This window comes from Polypterus senegalus, chromosome 16, assembly GCF_016835505.1.
Source record: "Polypterus senegalus isolate Bchr_013 chromosome 16, ASM1683550v1, whole genome shotgun sequence".
In the NCBI taxonomy this organism is placed as follows: domain Eukaryota; kingdom Metazoa; phylum Chordata; class Cladistia; order Polypteriformes; family Polypteridae; genus Polypterus; species Polypterus senegalus.
In genome coordinates, this window is record NC_053169.1 from 39,488,205 (window position 1) to 39,511,902 (window position 23,698).

At 41.3% G+C, this 23,698-nt stretch overlaps 1 long non-coding RNA gene across 1 annotated transcript in view; it reads left to right on the forward strand.

Annotated features, from left to right (window-relative positions):
* The window catches only part of LOC120516840, a 35,586-nt gene extending 12,273 nt beyond the window's left edge, over window positions 1-23,313 (forward strand). The window contains exons 2-5 of the long non-coding RNA XR_005630928.1: window positions 16,335-16,434; window positions 16,738-16,912; window positions 22,481-22,544; window positions 22,954-23,313. This is a non-coding gene — a long non-coding RNA (uncharacterized LOC120516840). The remainder of the gene's footprint in view (window positions 1-16,334; window positions 16,435-16,737; window positions 16,913-22,480; window positions 22,545-22,953) is intronic.
* The last annotated feature ends 385 nt before the right edge of the window (window positions 23,314-23,698 follow it).

The following is a 23,698-nucleotide window of genomic DNA, read 5'->3' on the forward strand; positions in this document are numbered from 1 at the left end:
AAGGCAAACCCCACGTGATCCAGGCAGGGCTCTGACCCTCTTCCGGTCCCTCCTGGCGTCCCGGCTGGGTCATGGCCCCTGGCATCCCTGACAAAGACTTTAAAACAAGAAAAAAACATGCATAAATTTAAATGAAAAACTAAACAAAATATTGGCAATAAAGGTGGAACAGATTAAACAACAATTAGAAATGAGTAGACGACACAGTCAAAACTGAACCAACAATTTGAACAAGGAAAGTTTCCAATTTTAAGAGAACAGATAAGCTTAAGCAGTATAAACACATTATCACGAATGTTGTGATTACGAGCAAAAGAAAAAAATGGTGGATTACTGGAAGATGGGTGAAGCTTCAGTGCATGCCAGAGCTGGAGACTGGAAGTTTGAATGCCATTGGCATATTTTGAATAAGGTCAGGAGCTGACAATCCAGTTGTCAGAATTTTGGTTGGCAAAGGGTGTGAGTGAGGGCTAAGGCTACATTCACACTGCTAGGTCTTTAAATTAAAATGATCACTAGTTTTCACATCATTTGGAAAAGCACCTTTGTCCACACTGAAACAGCCAAACATGCTGTTGCTGGGTGCAGGAAGGGCAGGCCAAGAAAAATGAAAAGTTGGGACACCAAATGGGTCATCCTGTTTAATATGTTCATCCACAGAAAAAGTCATGCCTTTAGGTAGTAAAGTAAATAGGCACTCAATAACAACAACAAGACAACAAGCCCTTTGGGTTGTCAGAAATAAGGGAGCCCTGTCTGGCGGGTTGTTCTTATTAGGGAGTGATGCCTCCTATGGGGCAACCAGGCTTCTTATAGTGTGCCAATCGGAAGGGGTGGGGCTAAGTGCCCTCACTGGGTGGTTTCTCAAGCTGTGCAGAGAGAAGGAGAAGAGACTGCTAGTGATAGCACCCCCACTTGCCCTGGTGGGTTATCACATACCTCCATCAAACCTGTGAGGAGATCCTCCGACACGCATGTGTGACTCATGTATATGAATGACGTACACCTTTGCTCTCATGCATTGGCAGAGAACTTCTTGAAGGGACTGTGTAAAAAAAAAAAAAATATATCAGAATCCTGTGAAAATCAGATTCCTTTGTGGTTTATGCATATTCAAAACTATAAGTGCATGTAGGACTCTTGTCAGTGCATTCACAGCATAGAAAATAAATACATTCTTTAAGGAGCTGATCACAATTGAAGGTAATAGTCTTCAGAACGGTCATCTTGTTAATGAAAACACGGCCAATGATAAAGTTCACAGCAATTGGGACACATCTTGTACCAAACAGCATTTGTAAAAATAACTCACTAGAGAAAATAAATCAATTTGTGTGTCTGTATCCTTGCTATACTGCATTGTGCTTTCGTATCTCATTCTTGTATTCTTGTGAGTGAGCTCAGCTGCATTCTACACCCGTCCACTTTAAAGCACCCCTCTTTATTGCATGGATCAAGTTTAATTAATAGACATTGTTAAAATGCTGTCAACAGAGTTTTATTCAATCTACTTTTCAAGGGGCTCTGAAATTGCATCTTCAACAGTTACACCGGTAGTAAGAGTATTTATCGCAAAACTGTAGCAGTGAGTAAATTATTTGCCTTTTGTGCATGAATGCGGCATTTACAACTGTACAAAATGCAATTAAGATGCATACAGATAAGCAATATAACACTTGCCATGGAAAGCAACTTCCATGCCTGCTATGTTGGAATATGGTTTACTTCTGTGAAGACTGACCAGTTAGAGAATAAGATGGCGTAACGAGCAGGATCTGATTAGAGAAAGACCATGTAGAAAGTACAAGCAAATAGGAGTGCGATTCAATTTTGAAAAAAAATTTCTCCTGCCCACATTAAATGTCAAGATGGTGTTTTCATAATTATGATATTACAGAAGTCTCTTGTTTTCAAAGAATGAAAATACAGGGATAACATGAACAAAGGACAAAAAAGGGAACTATTGTGCGTATTTTTAGACAAAAACACAGTAATGTGGATAGGGCCTGAGATTCTTGTTGGGGTAAAGATCTCATTTCTAGGCTTTGCTAGAGAGAGGACAGAAGAGCCTCTGTGAGAATACTGTTGTTTTGTATCGTGTGGTAGATTAATAAAATCCTGGTGGTTAGAAGAGATAGGACGTAAATGAAAGAAGCGGAACCCTGGTAAATTACCATAATGGAAGAAGATGGAAATCTAGAGGTGTGTTAAGAACTGTTTCACTCAGTGGGACTGCAGCATTGTGAAAACCGAAGAGAGTGATTTGCAGTATAAACCAGAAAATGTAAAGAGGGGTGATTATAACTGGCACACAAATGCAGTTACAGGAATTGGGATACTTTTTTTTCAGACACCCAAAGCAAATAAAACTTGATCCATGCAGCCCAACCATCAGTGTCTTTTTGTTATTCTTATACTTTCTAAAACTGTCCAGTGTTCATTAACTCACATGATTAACTAACACTACGCACGCTCCATCATCCAGTGTTTTGTATTTGTTTTTTTGCTGCTTTCTTCCTTATATTGGCAAAAGCACCACAAGACTGTTACTGGCAAAACAAACTCCTAAACTCTGAGCTATAATTAAATCCAGGGTTTCTTTGATAAGATTTTTCATTAGATTATCTTCTTGTTCTCCAGCCCTTTCATTAAATTACTAGCTTATAGCCCCTTGCATGACAGTTGACAACCAGGAGATTATGAATCAGGCCATCAGAAGTAAAAATCTTCTGAAAGAAATTAAATTCCTTAGCAAGAGCTCCTGATGCTCTTATGTCTCTGAGTTTGCAATTGAGATGTAACCAAGCTTTCAATCGATAGTTTTCGATGTACAGTGTGAGAATTATTTTATGTTGTTCTAAATGTGTGTGTTCCCTGAAAGCTTAAATTTCTTTTCTGTTCAGTTAATCAAATTATCAAAGGGGTAGATTGAGTGTTTTGTTGACCATGATGAAAGGGCCGTATCATCTTCTTGACCAAACAGCATTTTATACTCCCGTTCAGCTCATCTGTACTCCATGTGTGGAGTACACGTCAAGGGAGGTTACACTTAAGTCTAAGCAGATGGCAGTGTGTGCAAATGGTGTGGTATATAAAATATCCAAGCTAGCTAGAATACAGTTGAATACACATGTATACAGTGACTGGGGCTGACCGGCGTGCGTGTGGAGGACTTCAGTTCAGCCCTGTTTCATGCCAAAGGGTTATGGTGAGGGAAGCATTTGTCAGAATTAGTTGATGTTAGAAGTGGCGTCCCTCAGGTGTCAGTGCTGGGCCTGCCAGTCTTTTTTATATACATTAATGACAAGAATATAATCAACAATAAACTGGTTACAATTACAGATAATGCCAAAATAGATGGAAGAGCAGATGATGTAGAATCAGCTAAATTGTTACAGAGGATCTTGGACGGCATACAGGTTTGGGCAGATTTGTATCAAATGAAATGTAACATAAGTGAATGTAAAGTTAACATGTGAGACCTGAAGACACAATGGGAGATCTCAAACTTGAAATTGCTCCTTATGACAAGGATCTAGGGGTCATAGTGGACTTGTCAATGTCAGCATGAAGACAGTGCACAGAAGTGACCAAGAAGGTTAAGACGATGTTAGGTTGTATATCATGATGTGTGGAATACATGTCAAGGGAGGTTATGATTAAGTTATATTACACACAAGTGAGGCCTCACCTGGAGTAGAGTATGTGGTTTTGGTCTCCATATTACAAAAAAAGATAAAGCTGTGCTGGAAAGGTCCAGAGAAAAGTGACTAGGCTGATTCCAGGACTGGTAATACTGCACAAGAAGGGGTTGAAGTAGTTGTACCTCTTTAGTTTAAGCAAACAGATATTAAGAGTTGACATGATTGAAATGTTTGAAATTACAGTATGAAAGGAATTAATACAGTGAATTACAGTTGTTACTTTAAATTCAATTCTTCAACAAAAACTTGGTTTTCACACAAATGATGGAAAGTATTTCTTCACACAAAGTCCTATAGCCACATGGAATAGAGTGCCCACTAGATGGGGGAATCATTTCAGAAACCCTGGTTAGACCCAAAAAGGGTCTTGTAGAACCTTTATAAAATAAAGGATTTATTCATCGCAAATGGTACTCTTCAATAGCAATGAAGTTCCATGGAGTACAAAGGAAATAGTATTTGCCAAAAACATTAAGGAAATCCAATACAAGCAAAAGTCCCAACACAAAATCCCAAGGATAGTTGAAAACTAGGATGAAATGTTGAAAATCACTTCAGGACCCGAATTTAGGAAGTGAGAGCAGCCATGCAACGGGTGACACCTCAGCACCGCACTAGTTTGAATGGAGTCCTGCCACCAACCCGCAAGTTTTCCCTGTAAATTGGAGGACCTGTTTGCAGGGCTGAATACAAGTTAACGTCATACCCAGGACTGAGCAATTGCAGGTTAAGGGCCTCGCTCAAGGACCCAATCAGGTGAAATTATTTCTGGCATTTACAGGATTTGAACTGACAACCTTCTGAGAGCACAATGGTCAAAGATTTCTGGACCTGGAGGACATAGTGGCTGCATTTGCTGTAGCCAAAAGTCTACCCAGCCCGCATGTCTTTGGACTGTGGGAGGAAACAGGAGTACCTGGAGGAAACCCACGCAGACACGTGGAGAACATGCAAACTCCACGCAGGGAGGACCTGGGAAGCGAACCCGGGTCTCCTAACTGCGAGGCAGCAGCGCTACCACTGCGCCACTGTGCCGCCCCACCTTACATTTATTGAACTCTTTCAGGGCTGATGTTGACTTTTGTCAAAAGGAGGAGTTGATGATAGTAATCAACTGTCAACTGTGACAAAACCAACCATTATGTTTTAGCTGGAGTCTTGTTGCTAGAAAGAAAGTTAGCTTTGTTGGTTTTGACCGAGATTTCTTACACACCCATGAGTAGCAAGGCACAAACAATGGCAAAAATGGCCCTGACACCTGGCGAGAGATCCAAGTGGATGTGTAAAGCAGAACGCTCCGGGGTGACATTTTGCCTGTTCTCTCTAAACTGGATTATGACTTGACAGACTCTGATTTTGATACAAGCGATCGAAGACGATTGTGAGGTTCTGGCTTCAGCTGATTGGTCCCCAGCTATTCGTGGTGCTGAACATGTTCAAGCAGCTGACACACCTATGGCACTGTTTGCCCGGGAGGTCTGCCACTTAACAATGACAAGAGGTAGAAACCAGATTATAATGCACTGCGACAGTGACCGCTTCTGCTGCCCCAGCCACGCAAAAACAGCCTGGCAGCAAGCCTGCCGCACATTCTTGGCATACTGGCAGCCACAGCATGCAACAACAGACATTTTATGTTGATGTTTGTGTGACGTCACTACTTTTCAGAAAACTATGTTTTTTGGAAAAAATATTCAGCCCTCAAAAAGTTAAAATAATTTTAAAAAAGTAACTAAAATGCTCAGAGTGAGGAGACCAGGGTTCGTGTCCCTGGTCCTCCCTGTGTGAAGTTTGCATGTTCTCCTCGTGTCTGCGTGGGTTTCCTCCCACAGTCCCATGCAGGTTAGGTGGACTGTCGATTCTAAACTGGCCCGTGGGCGTGTGTGTTCACCCTGAGATGGACTGATGTCCTGTCCAGGGTTTGTTCCTACCTTGCACCTTATGCTAGCTGGGATAAACTCCAGCAGACCCCCAAGACCTTGTTCAGGACTAAGCAGTATAGAAAATGACTATTATTATTGTGCTTTTATTTTCTAACCAAATGTTCTGTTTATTGTACTGTTTTATGTATATGATCTGTTTCACAAAATGAAAATAAAGGATTTGTATTTATTATGTTCTCTCTGTTATCTTATTAATGTAGACGTTGCAGAAAAATAATGGTAATATATTTTACCCTGTCGGGATGCAGGGGAGGATGAGTTGGAGGGCCCCATGGAGTTTTTTGCCTAGCGCCCCAAGGGTCCTTAGAATCACCTCTGCTCCTTCCACAATTCAAAAGTGCAAGTGAAGTTGATTGACCAGTGGAAATTGGTCCTGTGTGGGTGTGCATTAAAGTGAATGTGTAGAACATCAGCATAGCAATGGAACTGAATGTCATGCTTTCTAATAAAGCCCAAGAGTAGCATATAGGCAGAAAATAATAAGGGACCCAGGATAGAACCTTGTGGTACCCCATCATTTAAGATTGCTGTGGAAGATACTGTGTTGCCACTGCTGACTTTAAATTTTCTATTTGACAGAAAAGAAGAAAATCATTTGAATGCTGTTTCAGATAAGCCAACCCAGTGATTCAGTCTGTGCAGCACTATAGAGTGAGCAGCGGTGTCAAAGGCTACACTTCGATCAAAGAGAACTAAAACTGAGCTCTTGCTTGAGTCCTCATTTCTATGGAGGTCATTAGTGACCCTAAGGAGTGCAGTCTCAGTGCTGTGGTTTCCTCTTAATCCTCACTGAAATTTTTCAGAAATAATTGTGCTTATTTATAACCGCTAAAAGTTGACCAACTCGGACCTTCTCAAGCACCTTAGATCATAAAGGGAGCTTTGCGACAAGCCTACAATTATTTAAGTTAGACCAGTCTAGATCAGGCTTTTTAAGTGGAGGATGGACAATTGCAGTTTAAAAACGATCCAGTACTCATCCTTTATATCCTACTGGTCTCTCCATGAGAAGACAATCTTTTATATCTAGACCTGCTTACTGTAATTTAAGGTTGTCATGGATCAAAGTCTGACCTGGCAGCATCAGGTGAAGGGCAAGAAGCAAAACAGCTTTATTTAGCTTTGGCTCATAATACAGTAATTCAAGTAGTTTTGCTGTGCTTCACAACTTTATTACCAACTTAAAGAACTGGATGTCTTTTAATTTCCTTCCAACTAAAGTCAGATTAAAAAGAAGTGCTAAATATGGGTGAGCAAGAAAATGCTGATCTGGTTAAAGCTGCCATGGAAAACCTGCTGAGAATTTTAATTTAAGAATCAATGTGCCGCCTGTCCTTCTTACTTGGCTTTGCTTTTGAGTTTCTGCAAGGCAAGCTGTGAGACGAGGTCATCATGCTCTCGGAGGAAGCAAGCAGGCAAACTCTGTTTTGAAAAGTGCAGGAGCAGAGCTTTTTTAAAACTAAACAAACTGCATGTAGTGGCGGCACAGTGGCGCAGTGGGCAAGCGCTGCTGCCTCGCACTAAGGAGACCTGGGTTCGCTTCCCGGGTCCTCCCTGCATGAAGTTTGTATGTTCTCCCCGTGTCTGCGTGATGAGTCCAAAGACATGCAGGTTAGGTGCATGGTGATCCCTAATTGTCCCTAGTGTGTGTTTGGTGTGTGTGTGTGTCCTTTGGTGGGCTGGCGCCCTGCCTTGCGCCCTGTGCTGGCTGGGATTGGCTCCAGCAGACCCCCGTGACCCTGTAATAGGATATAGCAGGTTGGATAATGACTGACTGACTAACTGCATGTAAGGCCTTTGCCTGTGTGAGTAAAGGATAAGCTCTTGCGCTAGCATATAAAACATATAAGCAATTAAATGGCATTAACCAGCATCAGAGCTCATCAATACCTTAGGTAATAAAATTAAAATACAATTTATTATGATATTAGTTAGTCTGAACACTATAGGAGTTGATTATTAAATGTTGGGGGACTTTTTCCTGGACATGTGCTGTGACGTAAGCAGTAGCTTGGCCTCTGTCAGACCACTGGGCAGCTGTGTGCCATGACTTAACAGCTCTGCTGTCTGCGTTCTTGGCCTTTTTATATGTTTTACACTAGCATTTACGTTTATATGGCAATGTTTCTTTATACAGCTTAGTGATAATAATAATAAGATACAGTAGCACATATGAGTGAGCTTAAAGAAGCAATTGTTAAAGGCTTGTCTTTTTTCTTTTCTCTCAAGCATGAAGCACTGTGTCATGTCAAGGTTGTTTATAGCTTGGCCCTTATCAGTGAAGTTGTGCGCTGCCGCTCACTGGCACATTTACCTGCTATGTTAGCCTTAGCCTTACAGGATGCTAGTGCAACAATTTTTCATTTATTGAATTATTAATTAGGAAGTGCAGTTTTCATACATGGGCCCTTCTGATCCCAACTCAATTGTTAAGAATTGATTAACTGAAAGGCCATTCATTGATCTTAACAGCTCAGGATTAGGCCGTAAGAATGAAGGAAGGGGTAATCAGGAGATGCTTTTCGCCAGATGGCAAATATGTCCTGCCAGCAAAAATATTGTTATGGAAAGGAAACTGTTATGGTGATGTCTTCAGGGGCAAGAATATTGTTATGAAAAGGTCTGGAATGTCAGGTGATTGTTATGAATAAAGGTGCTGAGCGGGGGGGGGACAACATCATGGGAAACTCTATACAGTAGATGTTGGGAAACTAGTCTGGAAAGGCAGACATTTGGAGATAAGAATTGTAATATATATTCAGGGCTCTCTGGACACTCGGGGCTCACTTCATGAATTGAGACAGGCCTTATGTGCTCTGCAATTATTTTCTATGCTGTGCAATAAAGTCTTGCATTTTTAAACTCTGACTGCCTTTCTGAGGACTCTGCTTGTTGTTTCTGAGATTTCTCCACAACAAACCTAATGGCCAGAAACTTGGGTGTTCTTTTTGACTCAAGGTTAAACTTTGATATTTAGGTTAAAAAATCAACTTCGGTTTTGGTTTTATCATTTAAGGATTATTGATAAAGTCAGACCCATACTGGGCTTCCAGGCCACAGAGAAATTAATTCAAGGTTTTATTACTTCATGGCTGGATTTTTGTAAGTCCTTGCAAATCCAGTCTGTCTGGGCTGCAACTGGTGCAAAATGCTGCTGCAAGACTCCTCTCTGGGTCTCCGTCCTCTGCTCATATCACCCCGTTGTAGCTTCATGGCATTGGCTGCCGGTTAGTTATAGGGTCCAGTTTTAGAGCTTACTTTTAGTTTATAAAGCTCTGAATGTCTGGCTGCAGTATATTTTAGAGCAGGAGTTTTCAGACTCCGTCCTGGGGACTCACCTGTGGCTGCAGGTTTTTGTTCCAACCAGCATCTGTTTTTAATTGGACTCCAGGGCTAATTAAGTGAGGTGTTATTTCCCAGATTCTGTGTTTTGGGAACAATACAGTAAGCTAAGTTTAAAAAGTTTAAGCAGTTAAATTGGCATGATGCATTTTTTTAACAATATTTCCATCTTGATTTCCATTCTACTTTTCTAATTGTTTAATTAATCCATTACTTACTACTTAGTGGGGCTGACGCTAAAATAGTTACAGCCTTTCACGATTCAGTGTTGTTTGCCTGGGTGTCTGCTTTGCTAGTTTTTAATTGTCATTATTAAGATACAGGGAGCAAACTACACAGAGAAAGGGTAAAATATAATGAACTCAACAAATGAGAGTTAAGTATTTAAATCTATAGCAAAAATAAAAATATTTCTAAATGTCTTACGAAGGTAAAACTCATGCTGCTGTGCTTTTCTGAATGTAGAATAAGAGAATATAGTACCAGCTAATTAAATGAGATCAGTGCTACCAGTTGTCACTGACCATGGGTCTGGCTGGAACAAAAACCTGCAGCCACAGTGGGTCCCCAGGACTTAGTTTCAAAACCCCCTGTGCCAGAGACATGCTGAAATTTTATTATACGGGTGGACCTCTTCGATCATCTGACCAGTGCATACTTGTAAGGCCGGAGTTATACTTCATGCGACGCGATGCATGCTGCAGCGGAAGCTCCTGCTACGCAAGCGTTGTAGTGTTCATACTTGCGCGCGTACTTTACGTAAATCTGGAGGAATCCACCAGGTGGCAGTGTGAGATATCATCACGGTGAGAACAGGTTCGGCTTCTCCGTGTTGTGAATTGCCTGGAACACTCATTAAATTCTGATGACACCTTACCACAATTATGTTTATTGATTAAATCCATCAATCCATGGATGTGCCCATTTCAGCAAGCATTGGGCACGAGTGAGAAACAAACCCTGGACGAGGCCTCAGCTCATCGCAAGGTGAATGCAAGCACTCGCATACACTAGCGTCATTTTAGCGGCACCAAATCCCCAAATCTGCATATCTTTGGAAGAAAAGCGGAGCACAGTGTGGAATACAAGCAGGAAATACCAGCAACATAAGTTCCTGTGAGACAGCAGTGCTATCGCTCCACCACCGTGACATCCCCATGTGTGTAATTATTAACAGTATTCATTATTTAAACGAAGTTATATGTAAAACACTTTATTACATTTCATCACGAAAGTGGTATCAAGTACAAATCTAAAGATTCTAAATGTGCAGAGAGTTGGAATATCATACATGTCATATGTTCTGTGTGGTGATCTATTGCTGCTTGCCGCTGATGTCAGGTCCAAGAAGCTCATAGCGATTAAAAACTGGGATGACGTTTACGATGGTCTGCTTTAATGATAAAGTAAACTACGAGGTTAAAGTGGACATTTCGAGATTAAAGCCGAAATGTCCACTTTAATCACAAAATACACGTTTTCACCGTGTCCTTTATTTTTTCTCAGTGGCTCAAATACAGCGCTATACATTATGTTGCTGTATTAAGTTGCAAAAAAAAAAAAGACGGCACGAAAGATGGTATGTGAGACTTTTAAAATGTATCGTGTCATTACGATCGGGAATATGCGACGCTTGAATATAAAATCACCACGAATGCATCTGTATGTCAGCTTTTTGCTTCACCCCCGTAGGATCTGCATAGAGGCTTTCTGTCACATGTAGATAGTAAACAGAGACACTGACGTCACGTTCCGACTTTTAGCACACTGCGCCCCCCGACTTTTTGCTGGTACTGCAACTTGCGCACGCGTCGCGCTAATTTCTGAGGACCTGCTCAGAGGATGCGTGAAATGAACACTGGGAACACGTGGCAGCCATGATGTGGGCGCGTACGCGTTCTGAGCGTGGAGTATAAAAGATTATAAACAAAAGGGGACAGAGTTACAGCCCCCTAACTCTGCAAGTGTCTCCCCCTTGATATCAGAGCGCCTTGAACATGGGAAAAATGTGTTATTATTGTCTAATTCTGTCATCACATTTAAAACTCGGCTAAAAACATATTTTAGACAGGCATTTCTTTCTTGTTAGGTTGTTTTTAGATCTTTCTGTTAGGTATTTTATCTGTTTTTTTAGCTATGGTAACTTTTTTATTCCTTTTTTATCCATTTTATATGAAATATTGTAATATTTTTTCTTTTATGACTTTTTGTTTTGTCATTGCAAAGCACTTTGTGCATATCAATAGAAAAGTGCTCTATAAATAACTGCCTTCATTCATTCAATCATCTATTTAAAGTTCAGAAGCATGGCACTTACCAGTCCTGGTTTTTGTGTGTTTTGGATTATGCTGATGACTGAAATTTTTGTTTCCCAGTGCACTAGTGTGCATGCGGCTCAGAATGAAAGCCAAGAGTGGCACAGTGATGATGTGGTTAGCAAGGCTGTTTCACGTATACAGAGTCCATCCTGGGTTTAGATCCCATGTCCAGTCATCATCTGTGTGGAGTATGCATTTTCTCTCCGGGTACTGAGGCTTGCACCCCCTTATCCCAAAAATGTGCACTAAATGTTAAATGGAAACCTAAATTGAGGACTGTGTGAATATGTCTTGTGTTAAGCTGGCACCCTGTTCTGGATTGCTATTCTGCTGCTTTACCCACATGCCTGAATTAGATTCAGATGGTCATTCATGCCAGTCAGTCATTATCCAACCCGCTATATCCTAACTACAGGGTCACGGGGGTCTGCTGGAGCCAATCCCAGCCAAAACAGGACGCAAGGCAGGAACAAATCCAACTGCAGGGCGCACACACACACACAAGCACACACACTAGGGCCAATTTAGAATCGCCAATGCACCTAACCTGCATGTCTTTGGACTGTCGGAGGAAACCCACGCAGACACGGGAAGAACATGCAAACACGGGAAGAACATGCAAACTCCACGCAGGGTCTCCATACTGCAAGGCAGCAGCGCTACCACTGCGCCACCGTGCCACCCATTCAGGTTTGATTATGTTATTTTTACATTTTGATTATGTTATGTAGAAGGAGTAGTACTAAGGAGATGGATGTAGTTCTGATATGCTCACAGGACGATGTTTTTTAAAATTGGTGTGCATGTTCCCCAGTGGAAGTTACACTCCTTGGTAAAACACAGAATCCCAGCACCTCTCAGAAGGAGCCATTTCTGCCCAAAATCTTTTAGATAAAATGGCTTCTGACCGGCAGGCAGCAAATGATGATATGTGCAGGTGCACAGCTACAACAACAACATTTATTTTTATAGCACATTGTCATACAAAAAATGTAGCTCAAAGTGCTTTACATAATGAAGAATCGAAAAATAAAAAAACACAGTAAGACAATAAAATAAGTCAACATTAACATAGAATAAGAGTAAGGTCTGATGGCCAGGGTGGACAGAAAAAACAAAAAAACTCCATACGGCTGGAGAAAATAAAATCTGCAGGGATTCCAGACCATGAGACCACCCAGTCCCCCTGTCAACATTAATAATAAAAGTGCTTGGTGAAGCAAGAATCAATAATAATTTGATTTTAATTTACTCAGAAACACAGCAATCCATTACTTAGGAAGAGCAAAATGATAAAATAAAAAGTCAAAAAGCTGGAAGAGAACACTCCAGGCTTTAGTAAAGGCACAATAACAAAATGATAAAATGCATTTTTTGGTAGATTAGACAGTTTGAAGAGCACCCATGGGTTATTGCAGGAAGCAGGCTATTCCTCTGATGATTTCTGTACTTTCTTCTTACTTTGAAATGTTTGCTACTACTGATGGACATTTCCCTCTCGATGCCGCCAGTGTCAAGATGGTCGCTGACTCCTCCACTGCACAGTCTTATTGCTTTTTCAGAAACAACAAGTGCACCACTGAAAGTGGTGTGACCAACAGTCAGATAATCACACGTGATGTGGAATAGCCAGAAAATTGGAAAGTCTCAGGCCAGTCCGTGAGTTTCTACATTGTCCCTTCTCGTCTGGTGTTGAGGCCTTCACAACAAGCTCTTGAGAAGGCTTCAGATCTGTTGCTGTTAAGCACTCCGTGAAGTGTACCGGCCAACCTTTAACATAACCACCAGTCCAAAAGTGGAGGTCTCTGTCACTGGCTGCCATTGTGGCTTATGATCGAGTGTATGTGCCACACTGAGGTATCAAGATTTCTTTGCTTCTGTATGGCATTTGAGTGCAAATGAATGAAAGTCTTCCATAACCTCACATTAGATAAATGTTGCATGCTAGATCATTTCATATAACGATGGATGACAACCTTGCTAATACTCTTTACAGATAACGTCCAGTGTTTCAGTGTAGATTTGTACATTGATGCTCTGTGGTGGCCCAGAGACAAGATGACTTTGACCTCCTTTAGTGACATGCATTTAAGGGTGAGTCATAGCTGGCTTAAATTTATCAACCAGTTTTGTCAGATTTTTCATTTTTGGGACATGACAAGAGAAGCCAACAAATTGCAAGTTTCAGAGGTCAATAGAGAAATAGAAGAGTGGGGGGCCTATATACTATTAGCTCAGTTAAAACCAGAAACAACTCAAGCATCAGCTACTGCTTCATTATTCACTCTCATCACACAAACTCCATCTTAGGTAACAGATACAGAAGCCAAAGGCCCACTTATATACGTATCGCGGCATAAAGGTTTGGCCAGTCCCCAGGGGGCTGGTGACGTACAATAGCGTCAGGCACAGCTGCCACATTTGGATTAGGTAAAGGCTCAATGGCTATGACAGGACCATTCTCATGTGCGTGATTAAGGTGAATTTGCTGTGGTCCTGCATTATTGAGCAGCCCATTCACTTGAGGTGGCTGTTGAATCTCAGGATCCTGAGGTAGAGGTGGAGGGATAGGAACAGCATAAGGGAACTGGGGCGCAACAGCCGGAGCTCGGTCAGCCTCGTACCTGGGTTGACGATGAATCTGCAGCACTACCGCATTGTTGTGTGGCCCATCACCTGATGCGTTTCGGTTAAAAGGCCCTTGCTGGATCCGCTGAGGTCTCGCACGAATATGTGGCCCATCACCCCGTGCAAATGGATGATCATTTATGTTGAATGGTCCTCTACCAATGTTGGCCATTCTCTTTACCAAATTTTCTAATGAATATTTCAACAAGTGGAGGAATGTATAAACCAATTATTTCTCATAAAATACTACTAATAAAATGAGCTATGACTCCCCTAATCCCTTCAGCTGCGCTGCAGACAAAGCACGAGTTCTAACTGACTAACAACAGGTTCTGGAGTATCTATTTATCTGGAAGAGTTTATCTGCAAGTTCTCACGAGAAAATAATACAGGTTTTAAAAGAAGTTAGTACTACGAAGAGGAGCCACTGGGTGGAGAAAGGAAAAAGTTGCTGAGAAATACTGTGCATGGTATTACCCGGCCAACTTAAACAATGCAGGAGTAAGCATCACATGGCGGACTGCACTGTTTGGCCATGCAAATTGCTTTACTTACACGAAATCTGAACCTCGTTTTTCAAATCAGATAAAGTGGAATCATTGTGTCCAACCCTACTGAATCAGACTGTGGTTCATGTCAGGGTGGGCAAAGCCACCCGAGCTGTCATTCAGATCTGACTCCCAGCAACAGTATCCAAGCAACATATTTGATGCTTAACCCTTGTTTGAATCCATCCCCATGTCAGAGAGAGCTTTATCTACAGGCTTTTATGCCACCTTTATCATTAAACCAATTCTTAAAATAGTCATTTTCCATTTCATAGGGCCCATTTTGTCACGTGTATGGAGTACAGTGAAAGTCTTACTTGCATGTGCTAACCATTTCATCCGTTAATTTTTTGGAACATTGTTTCATTGTTCATCTACCATGGCAGCACTAGGAAGCAGCCTTAGACAAAGTAGCAGTCGATTGTAGGAGCTGCTGACATACTGGCTCAATTCCAACATAATGATCCTCTGTGGGTATGCATGAGTGATCCACTGGCACATGAGCATTCATCGTCATTATCTATGGTGACAAAAAGGATTTTCTCTCAGCATTCCAGGTTGTTTTATTATAGGGAGCGGTAAAGGAGAAGTTTAAAGAACCTCTTAAGTGAGTGTATACCAGTTTATTGTAGTGTTCAGGCTGGGGACCGTCACACAATTCAATGTCAGTGAGGAACCCAGCCAACCTTTCTTTGAAACTAAGTAGGGAAAGCTTAACTGGCCATGGGAAGAACATGCTGGCTATGTATCAATACACTGACCATGTTAGCTGGTCCATTGATCTGCAAGACAGCATTATAAATTACTGTACAATTTACAGATTCGCTGGTGCTCACTTACTAATGCAGGAGGCTTTACGATATAAAAAGGATGTATTGATAATGGAGGTAAGTCAGAATACAGCAGGCTGGGGGAGAACTTTGACTTGTGGTGCAGGGAGAACCATCTGCAGATCAACATCAACAACACAAAAGAGTGGGTGGTGGACTTCTGATATGTTAAGATGCCCCTAAGTCTTGTCACCATCCAGAGCTACAAGTACCTGGGGGTCCAAATGAACATCAAAATGGACAAGCCTGACAACACAATGGCCCTGTATAAGAAGGGCCAAAGCATACTCCAGCAACCTGCTGGAGATTTATTTATTTTTTATTTTTTTTTTTACCAGCTCCTTGTTGCCAGTGTGTTCTGGGGAAGCAACTTGAGTTCAGTTGATACCCAAACAAACATACATTAGTGAAGCCCGCTCCTTGACAAGACTAACTCTGGAGACTCTAGAGGCTATTATAGAAAAGAGAATGGTGGCAAAATTGGATGCCATCTTAGACAATTCTGCCCGTCTCCTCCAGGAAGTGCTTTCTTGGACTATTTTCTGACATAGGCTTATGCCACCATTGTGTACTAAGAATAAATCTGGAGATCTTTTCTGCCTGCTGCTGTTATTAGGTGGTTCCTCCCAACATCCCATCTTTCAGCCCACCCAGAAGTCGTAGGAACATAGTACATCTTCAATTAATTTGCAGTTATTTTTAGGATAGTTTTTATTGAATTATGTTTTTATTCTGTCGTCTTTTATTGTACCTTGAGTCGATAGCTGTGTATTTAATGCTTTTATGTTTTTGAGTTTTTTCTTTTTGCTACCATATGCCTTTGAATTTCCCCTTGGGGATTAATGAAGCTTATCTAATGCTTTCACCCTGCAATGGGTTGATGCCTGATCCAGGGGTTGTTCCTGCCATTATGTTTGCTGGGTTGCTTTATCCTCCCATTACTCTGCACAAGATTAAGTGGGCTTAGAAAATGGTATGATATAGTCATTTTAATCTAATCTAATCTAATAACTGCCAACAGAGCACAAGAACTGCATCAATATAAAGTAAAAACAGAAACCAATGACCTACATGATGATTTGTAGAAAGGAGGAGCAAAAAATCGAGGTGACCTGGGTGAGGTGAGTGCAATGATTTTTCTCTGTGAAATGTTGTGAGGTTTGTTTGATATACTGAACAAAAATTATTCTGCAGAGTCTTGATGCCTGTTTACCAGACTGTCCTGCATGACATCAGTACACGGTGACTTTATAAAATGTGCTGTTGCTGTCTTACAGTATGTTACTTGAATGAATGTCATGGTTTTGCTGGAGCTCCATCCCTAACTTTTTCTTTTCTATTATTTGTTTGTTCAGCTGTTATTTTGTAAATGAATTGTGTTAATGAAACTTTGTTAATTTCCTGCCATATTTATTGTTCTTCAGTAAGAGGAGGAGGCCACTCTGCAGGCTAAATAACACAAGGTTGTGCTGGACGAGGTTCCTTTGAAACCCCTCACATTAGAACCTCCGGGAGGAGGGGGAGCTCAGCAAGAAGTGGAAGCAGTAATTGAGAAGGAAAGATCATACAGGGTGTGGAACGAGTCCCGGACACAGACAGGTAGACATGGTTAAATGCACCACCACACATTTATTTACAGCTATTATTTACAACTAAAGTGCCACACAACCCACTTCACCCCAAAGTCCCGGCCTTTTTCACACTGCCTTTCTCTTCTCTCAGGTCCACCTCCACTCCTCTCCTCTGAGCTCTGTCCTCTTCCACCTGACTCCAGCCATCGAATGGAGGGAGGTGGCCCCTTTTATCCATACCCGGATGTGCTGCACGTGCCTCCCGGAAATCTTGCACCGGCATTCCCCAGTGTGGCGGAAGTGCCAGCTGCGCACCCAGAAGCACTCTGGGTGTCCCCGGTCCTCTTCCCCCCCAGCACTTCTGGGTGTGGCAGAAGTGCTGAGGTCCAGGGCTCCAAAGGCATTGGGGTGCCCCCTGGCGGTGACCACGGGCCCCTACAGGATTGTGCTTCCAAGCTCTGCACCCGTGGTCCCCAAAGCCACCAGGGCGGTCACTCCCTCATGGTCTGAAGGAGATGCAAGTCCTCCTCCGGTCCTCCTGGGTGTCCCAGCTGTGCAGCAGCCCCAGCCACTTGCCACAAGGGCATAAAACAACAAGAAGCATGGACTAGATGAGAGAATTAGGTGGAGAGGAAGGTGACCTGTGCGGAGGTATGGAAATCTGAGCCACACCACATAAAGCTCTCTAGACCGGGTGTTGTATGATGTACTGCCCACTCCTTCAAACCTGCACATACAGTGTGAAGCAGAGTCTCTCTAGTCTGCCCATTGTGCTCCAAGCAAGGCACCTTGGAACACAGCTGCTTCAAGGTACTTGGTGAGGGATGTAATAGATGACACTGGTCTACAAAAACTATTTTTTGTTTTCTACTGGGAACTTCAGACCAGCTCTGTATTAAGTTTTCTACGCTGATTTCATATGTGAAATCGGAATGAAGCTAGCACGTCAGGTTTTTAAGATACACATCATCGACGTTTTGATTATAAGTATAATATATCAACACAATATCTAGAGTTTGAACTCTGTCCCACCAAAATTGTTTGATTGTGTTTATTCTGAAAACAAACCAGAACACGATACCGGAGACACTTTAAAACATGTTTATGCCAATTTACCTCAATATAAAAACGAGGTCAGCATGCTCAAAAATTGTCTGAGGCAATTGCTTTTGCTCTTGTACTGCACATCTGTCTCTCTTTGCATGAACCAACAGTAGTCACCCTTCATGCTCGGAGTAAATTTTCCCTGACATCGGTTTTCCATCACCTTTGTATCTTGATGAAATCTTTCCCCATGCTCATCTCTGACATCGCTTAGATTTGGTGGAAAAAAGTTGAGATGAGAATGTAAAAAATTAGTCTTCAGTGACATTCTGGCTCCCGTAAGCAAATATACTTTTAGCGTATTCTCTGCTCTGTGACTGTCAAGAAAATTCTGGACAACCTGCACGAATGAGGGTGCTGATTCAGTTGGCTTCAGTTTCCTTTTGAACTCATCGTCAAGCATCAGTTCACAGATTTCAGGGCCAACAAAAACATTTTCCTTAATTTTGGCTTCACTTTTCTCGAGACCAAACTTATTTCTTAAATGCTGAAATGCATCGCCTTTACTGTCCAGTCACCCTAGCTTGTCCAAAACCTGGAATATCATAACTAAAAAATGGGATGTGCTGGATGAAAACTGTTTTCAGATTTGGAGTCAGCAAGTGAAATTTGTTAAAGTACAGGTGAAACGATCCCAGTAGCAAAATGCTTGTTGACCAGTGTGATTAGATGGTGGTATGACCAAGTCTTGAAGACTGTTGCCGAAACTATCAGTGCAGCCAATTATTTATGCCACTCTAAGCAGATGATTGCTTTTGTTAGAGCAGGGGAGCAGCCAGAAACCACAGGATAACCATCTGTAGGCATCTTGGCCTCAACAAGGGATTGTCAGTTGCTGGTGGACCTCGAACAACAGCTGAAGTTGCCCAGCCATGTTGTTGTCACTGCCTTGTGACTAGACACTGTCATCTTGCTTGAGGCCCCCAAGCAAGTAGTGATATTTGAGCCGACAGCTCAATCAGAAGAACGTCTGGAAGAATCCTCTGAGAGGAAGCTTGCCAAATGTGTGGGACTGGTCAGGTAATGTCAGGAAGTAGGATGTAGAGTCAAGTGCCACCCTGTGGAGGTTGGCTGCTGGAGCTTTCCAGCCTGATCCTTAATCAAGGTTTTCCACCAAAGCAGCAGAGAGAACTTCTTGATAGCTGAGGCTCAAGAGAGGAGAGTTAGGGTCTAAGCAATAAGTGTACCAACCAGACAACAAGCTGTCACAGCTGTGTCAACTGGATAAGAGTATATGATGCTGAAACACCCAAAACACCTGATGATTCCAGGAACATCATTGATGACATGTCCAGTTACATCAGTAGATGTATCTGAATATATATGTTTTTGTGTATCCTGGTTTAATCTACTTTATTTGATTTTGTAAGTGTCTTTTATGTTGATCTGTCCTTTTGTCTTTTATGCTGAGGCCAGGGGAGCATAGCCTCTCGACCCTACAAGTAAAAAGTTAATGTCCCTTTTTGCACTTTATCAAGTGTGACCCCCAAACTCCACACACAACTGGACCCATAACTGTCTTGGAACTCAGAATGTAACTCAAAAGACTTTTTTATTATACAAAATACCTTCAAAACAGGCTTCTTCTTTCCACAACACAATTCTTTTACTTATCTCAGATAAGATTTGTACTCCTCAACTCTTGACTCACCTGGCTGAGGCAGAGTGGCTCCTTTTCATGCTTCTCGTGCCACAATGTTGCCTCTAGGGAGCACTTCCAAGTCAGGTGGAATTTTACTAAAACAGAGGAAGCCTTCTCCGAACAGCATCTCCTGATTGCACCTAAAGATCCCAACATGGTTTCCCTCCAGAACAATGACTCTCATGCAGCCCTGAGGGTAACCAAACCTATGCCACACCAGAGGGACACTTCGACCTAGTGTACAAGGTTAATACCTGGTCTCCTTCTGTCTGTCCATTATCCAACCCTCCCAACTGAGGCAGGAAACAGAAACCATCCCAGTCAAAAAAGACCATCCTTCCATGCTATTCCTCTATGGCATCTTCCCATCTAGGACAGTGAACAGCAAATGTGATGGGGGTTTTTTCAGCATCTGTAAACATTTTTTTGTTTAGGTTCATGCTGTGTTCTGTATTTCAACTACATGTACATCAATCATAGTGATCACTTGTTCTCATATGTATTTACAACATGGCCTTAGTAGGAATACCTGTTGGACCGATGTTTGCCAATAAGCAGAAGGGGAAGCTCTTGGCATGCTGGCTTATTTCTGATAAATAGTCTCTAGAACAAGCCACCTTTTGGGATTTCACTGTTATTATTTATACTCTTTGGGCATGCAGATAATTAGTGTTGTGATTTAATAAACTGAATTAACATTAGTAGTATATTGTACATATTTTGGAAAAAGATTCTGAAGGTTACAAAGTGCCTTTTGAACTGTAGTGTAACAATGAGAAAACTGTTCAACAAGCTGTTTAGCATGAAATGCACAAGATTCCTGTGTGGTATGTGTTTGTTTGCTGGTATGTCTTTTGTTACTTATTGTGACCAAAAGGGGGTGCTTGTAGTTAAGGATACAAGTAAAGTGACTTTTATTATACAACAGTACCTTTCGTCAGTTCTTTCTTCAAAGTGCAAAATAATCGCTCGAACAATCTCAATCCTCCTCCTCCATGTAAGGGTTGTCTTCTTCCACCCAACTCCACAACACTTAGATGAGGTCAACGCACTTCTTTTATGCTAGACCTGGGAGTATTTCTGGTGCCGTAGCAATGAATGGCAGAAGTATTTTCGGACCATGTGGGAGCCCCACAAAACAGTCAGACCCCAACATGGTTGTCCTTCAGGACTAGAAATCCCATGGATCCCTGTGGGTGTCCATACTGGGGCCATACCAGAGGATCACTGCCATCTTTTGTACTGCGGAAGGAACTGCTCTTGACTAAGACAGTCCCCCCAAGTCCATTCATTAATGTTCCAACTCTGGCTGGGATGCAGTAATAATCAAGAACCATCCTGGCCAGGTTACTCTACTATATGCAGTGTCCATCCATTATGGCCTCCCTCCAGGGCCAGGATTATCCCCTCATCTCAGTCGGGGTGTGAGTCCATCCCTTGGGGCACATACATTATTTAAAGTAATAATAATTCTTTAGTATTTATTATTCTTTTTTATATATAATTTGTCATGAAACAATGTAAATAAAAACACTGCATTTCTGCTAATGTAATTGAATCAACTTAATGTAATAAGATGCTGGAATACATAGTATAGTATGATGACATAATACTGTAGCATGGTTAAATTAGCCTAGTTTATTGCTATCAAGTTTGCTTTAATTGCAATTGTAACTTTGATATTTTAAAAAGTAATCTTTGGCATTGAAACAATGTGATTTATTCTCCAACTATAAAAATAGTAATCACAGTAAGTATATTAATGCACAAAAACATGTAAAGTGGTTTTACAGTTTTCCTCTCTACCATGTTTGTGAAATTTTTTTTACTTTTATTACTTAAGAAAAAAATCAATATTTTGAGTTTGGAATTGGGATGCCTGGGGTGAGGCCAATTCAGTGGATCCAGAACTAAAAGGAGGGCCGGTCAGGCCTTTTATGTCAGTTTTTGGAGCCTGGTCCACATTTTGTGTTTCATTTGGAAGGATTTCATGACAAAACTACAGACCATACAAAACCAGATGCCGAATTAGTAATGTACAGTAGTATACAAAATATTATTAAAAAGCACATTGAGTACATCAACCTTAAAGCCTGGCTTGACTCTGTCGTTATACTGTGCCAGCCATTCCTGTTTGGCGACTCTGTATTCACTAGGTAAATGCATCACAATGTCCACACTCCATAGATGTAATACTTGGACTGAAAAAATCAGACTAGAAAAAACATTAAAGGGAGCAAGAGATGGACTAACCTAAAATTGTTTGTCAAAGAACAGGCCAAGTTCAAAACTGAAAACCCAGACTCAGCAAACAAATGTGATTCAAAAGCACAGTCCAAAGGACTGCTAAGTAATAAAGCCAAAAGACACTAAAATATTATTAAACACAGCAAAAAAAGCTTCATTGTTATAAGGAAACTTAGACAATAGGAGATGTGCAACTCTGACCATTTCTACTGTCGCACAAGTGACATCACATGACAAAGCCTCTTATTGTCACATGCTAGTAGCAGACAGGGAAACAAAATGGCAGTGTGCCAAGACTTCAGATATTTTTAACAAACTGGTAATCACCGCAAATAATAAAGCCAATTCCGGAAATGAGCTCCATGTATTCTGAAACCTCTAAAAAGATGAAAACAATGTAGAAATACAGTACGTGGAACTGTCATGTTTAAGGCAGCTGTCCTCCCTTGGCTTATGTTAAAATTTTCTTTTTATATGTATTTGTTTATATTACTTGTCTAATTATGCATTCTCAGTCAATATTATTTTGTCTATTATTTAGCTTCTATGTGGGTAAACTTGTTCTGTGATTTTTTTTTTTTTTTTGTTGGTGGACCCCTGAAGAGGTAGGAACCCCATTGCCTCACCACAAGGAACTGTCCCCAACCTATACATGGAAAGTGGGAAAGTGAGTTACCTGCAATTCATTTGAATGTGCTTTGGTGGAGGACAGTTTAGTATTGCAAGTGTTGTCCTTATTTTGATTTTCTTGGTTTGTTGGAAATTTGGCCTCTCTTTAGATTTTGGTTACTAGATTTTATATTGGGACATTGTCACTTTTAGGCAAATCATTTTTCCTTGTTATAGTTTTGTTTTATCATTTAATAATTTTCCTATTTTTGTTAATACATTTCCTATTGTAAAGATGATTTTGTGGCCCATCACTCTACAAGCCACTGGTTTACAGTAACCATCTCTTTTGTGAGGGAATTTTAAATATATTTTATTGATTCTATATTTTTCTCACTTATATTTTTATCACTCTGGGACACAAGGGGTGTTGTCACTGACAACATTATCTGTTTTTCAAACCACAGCTCTTAGAAGATGATCATTGAGGACAACTGCCTTTGCCTCTTCTGGTCCGAGGACTTTAAGACCAAGACACTCCTGGAAGGTGGCATCACATTTGGGAAAGAGCACACCACTGGAGAAAGCTCCGACCTAACCTGAGTGTTCTACAGAGCGACCCCACCTGGTCTCGGAGGCTCTACAACCTGCTTTTTGTTCTTGTTTTGCACAATCATGTGCTTGTTTATTTTGACTTGCTGCCACAGATATTTAAAGGGACGATTTCATTTTGGACTGGTGTGTTCCCTCAGTTGATGATAAATATATACAGTGTATGTATATACAGTCATATGAAAAAGTCTGGGAACCCCTCTTAATTCTTTGGATTTTTGTTTATTGTTGGCTGAGCTTTCAAAGTAGCAACTTCCTTTTAATACAGTATATGGCATGCCTTATGGAAACAGTAGTATTTCAGCAGTGACATTAAATTTATTGGATTAACAGAAAATATGCAGTATGCATCATAACAAAATTAGACAGGTGCATAAATTTGGGCACCCCAACAGAGATATTACATCAATACTTAGCTGAGCCTCCTTTTGCTAATCTAGCAGCCTCTAGACGCCTCCTGTAGCCTTTGGCGAGTGTCTGGATTCTGGATGGAGGTATTTTTGACCATTCTTCCATACAAAATCTCTCCAGTTCAGTTAAATTTGATGGCTGCTGAATATGGACAGCCTGCTTCAAATCATCCCATATATTTTCGATGAT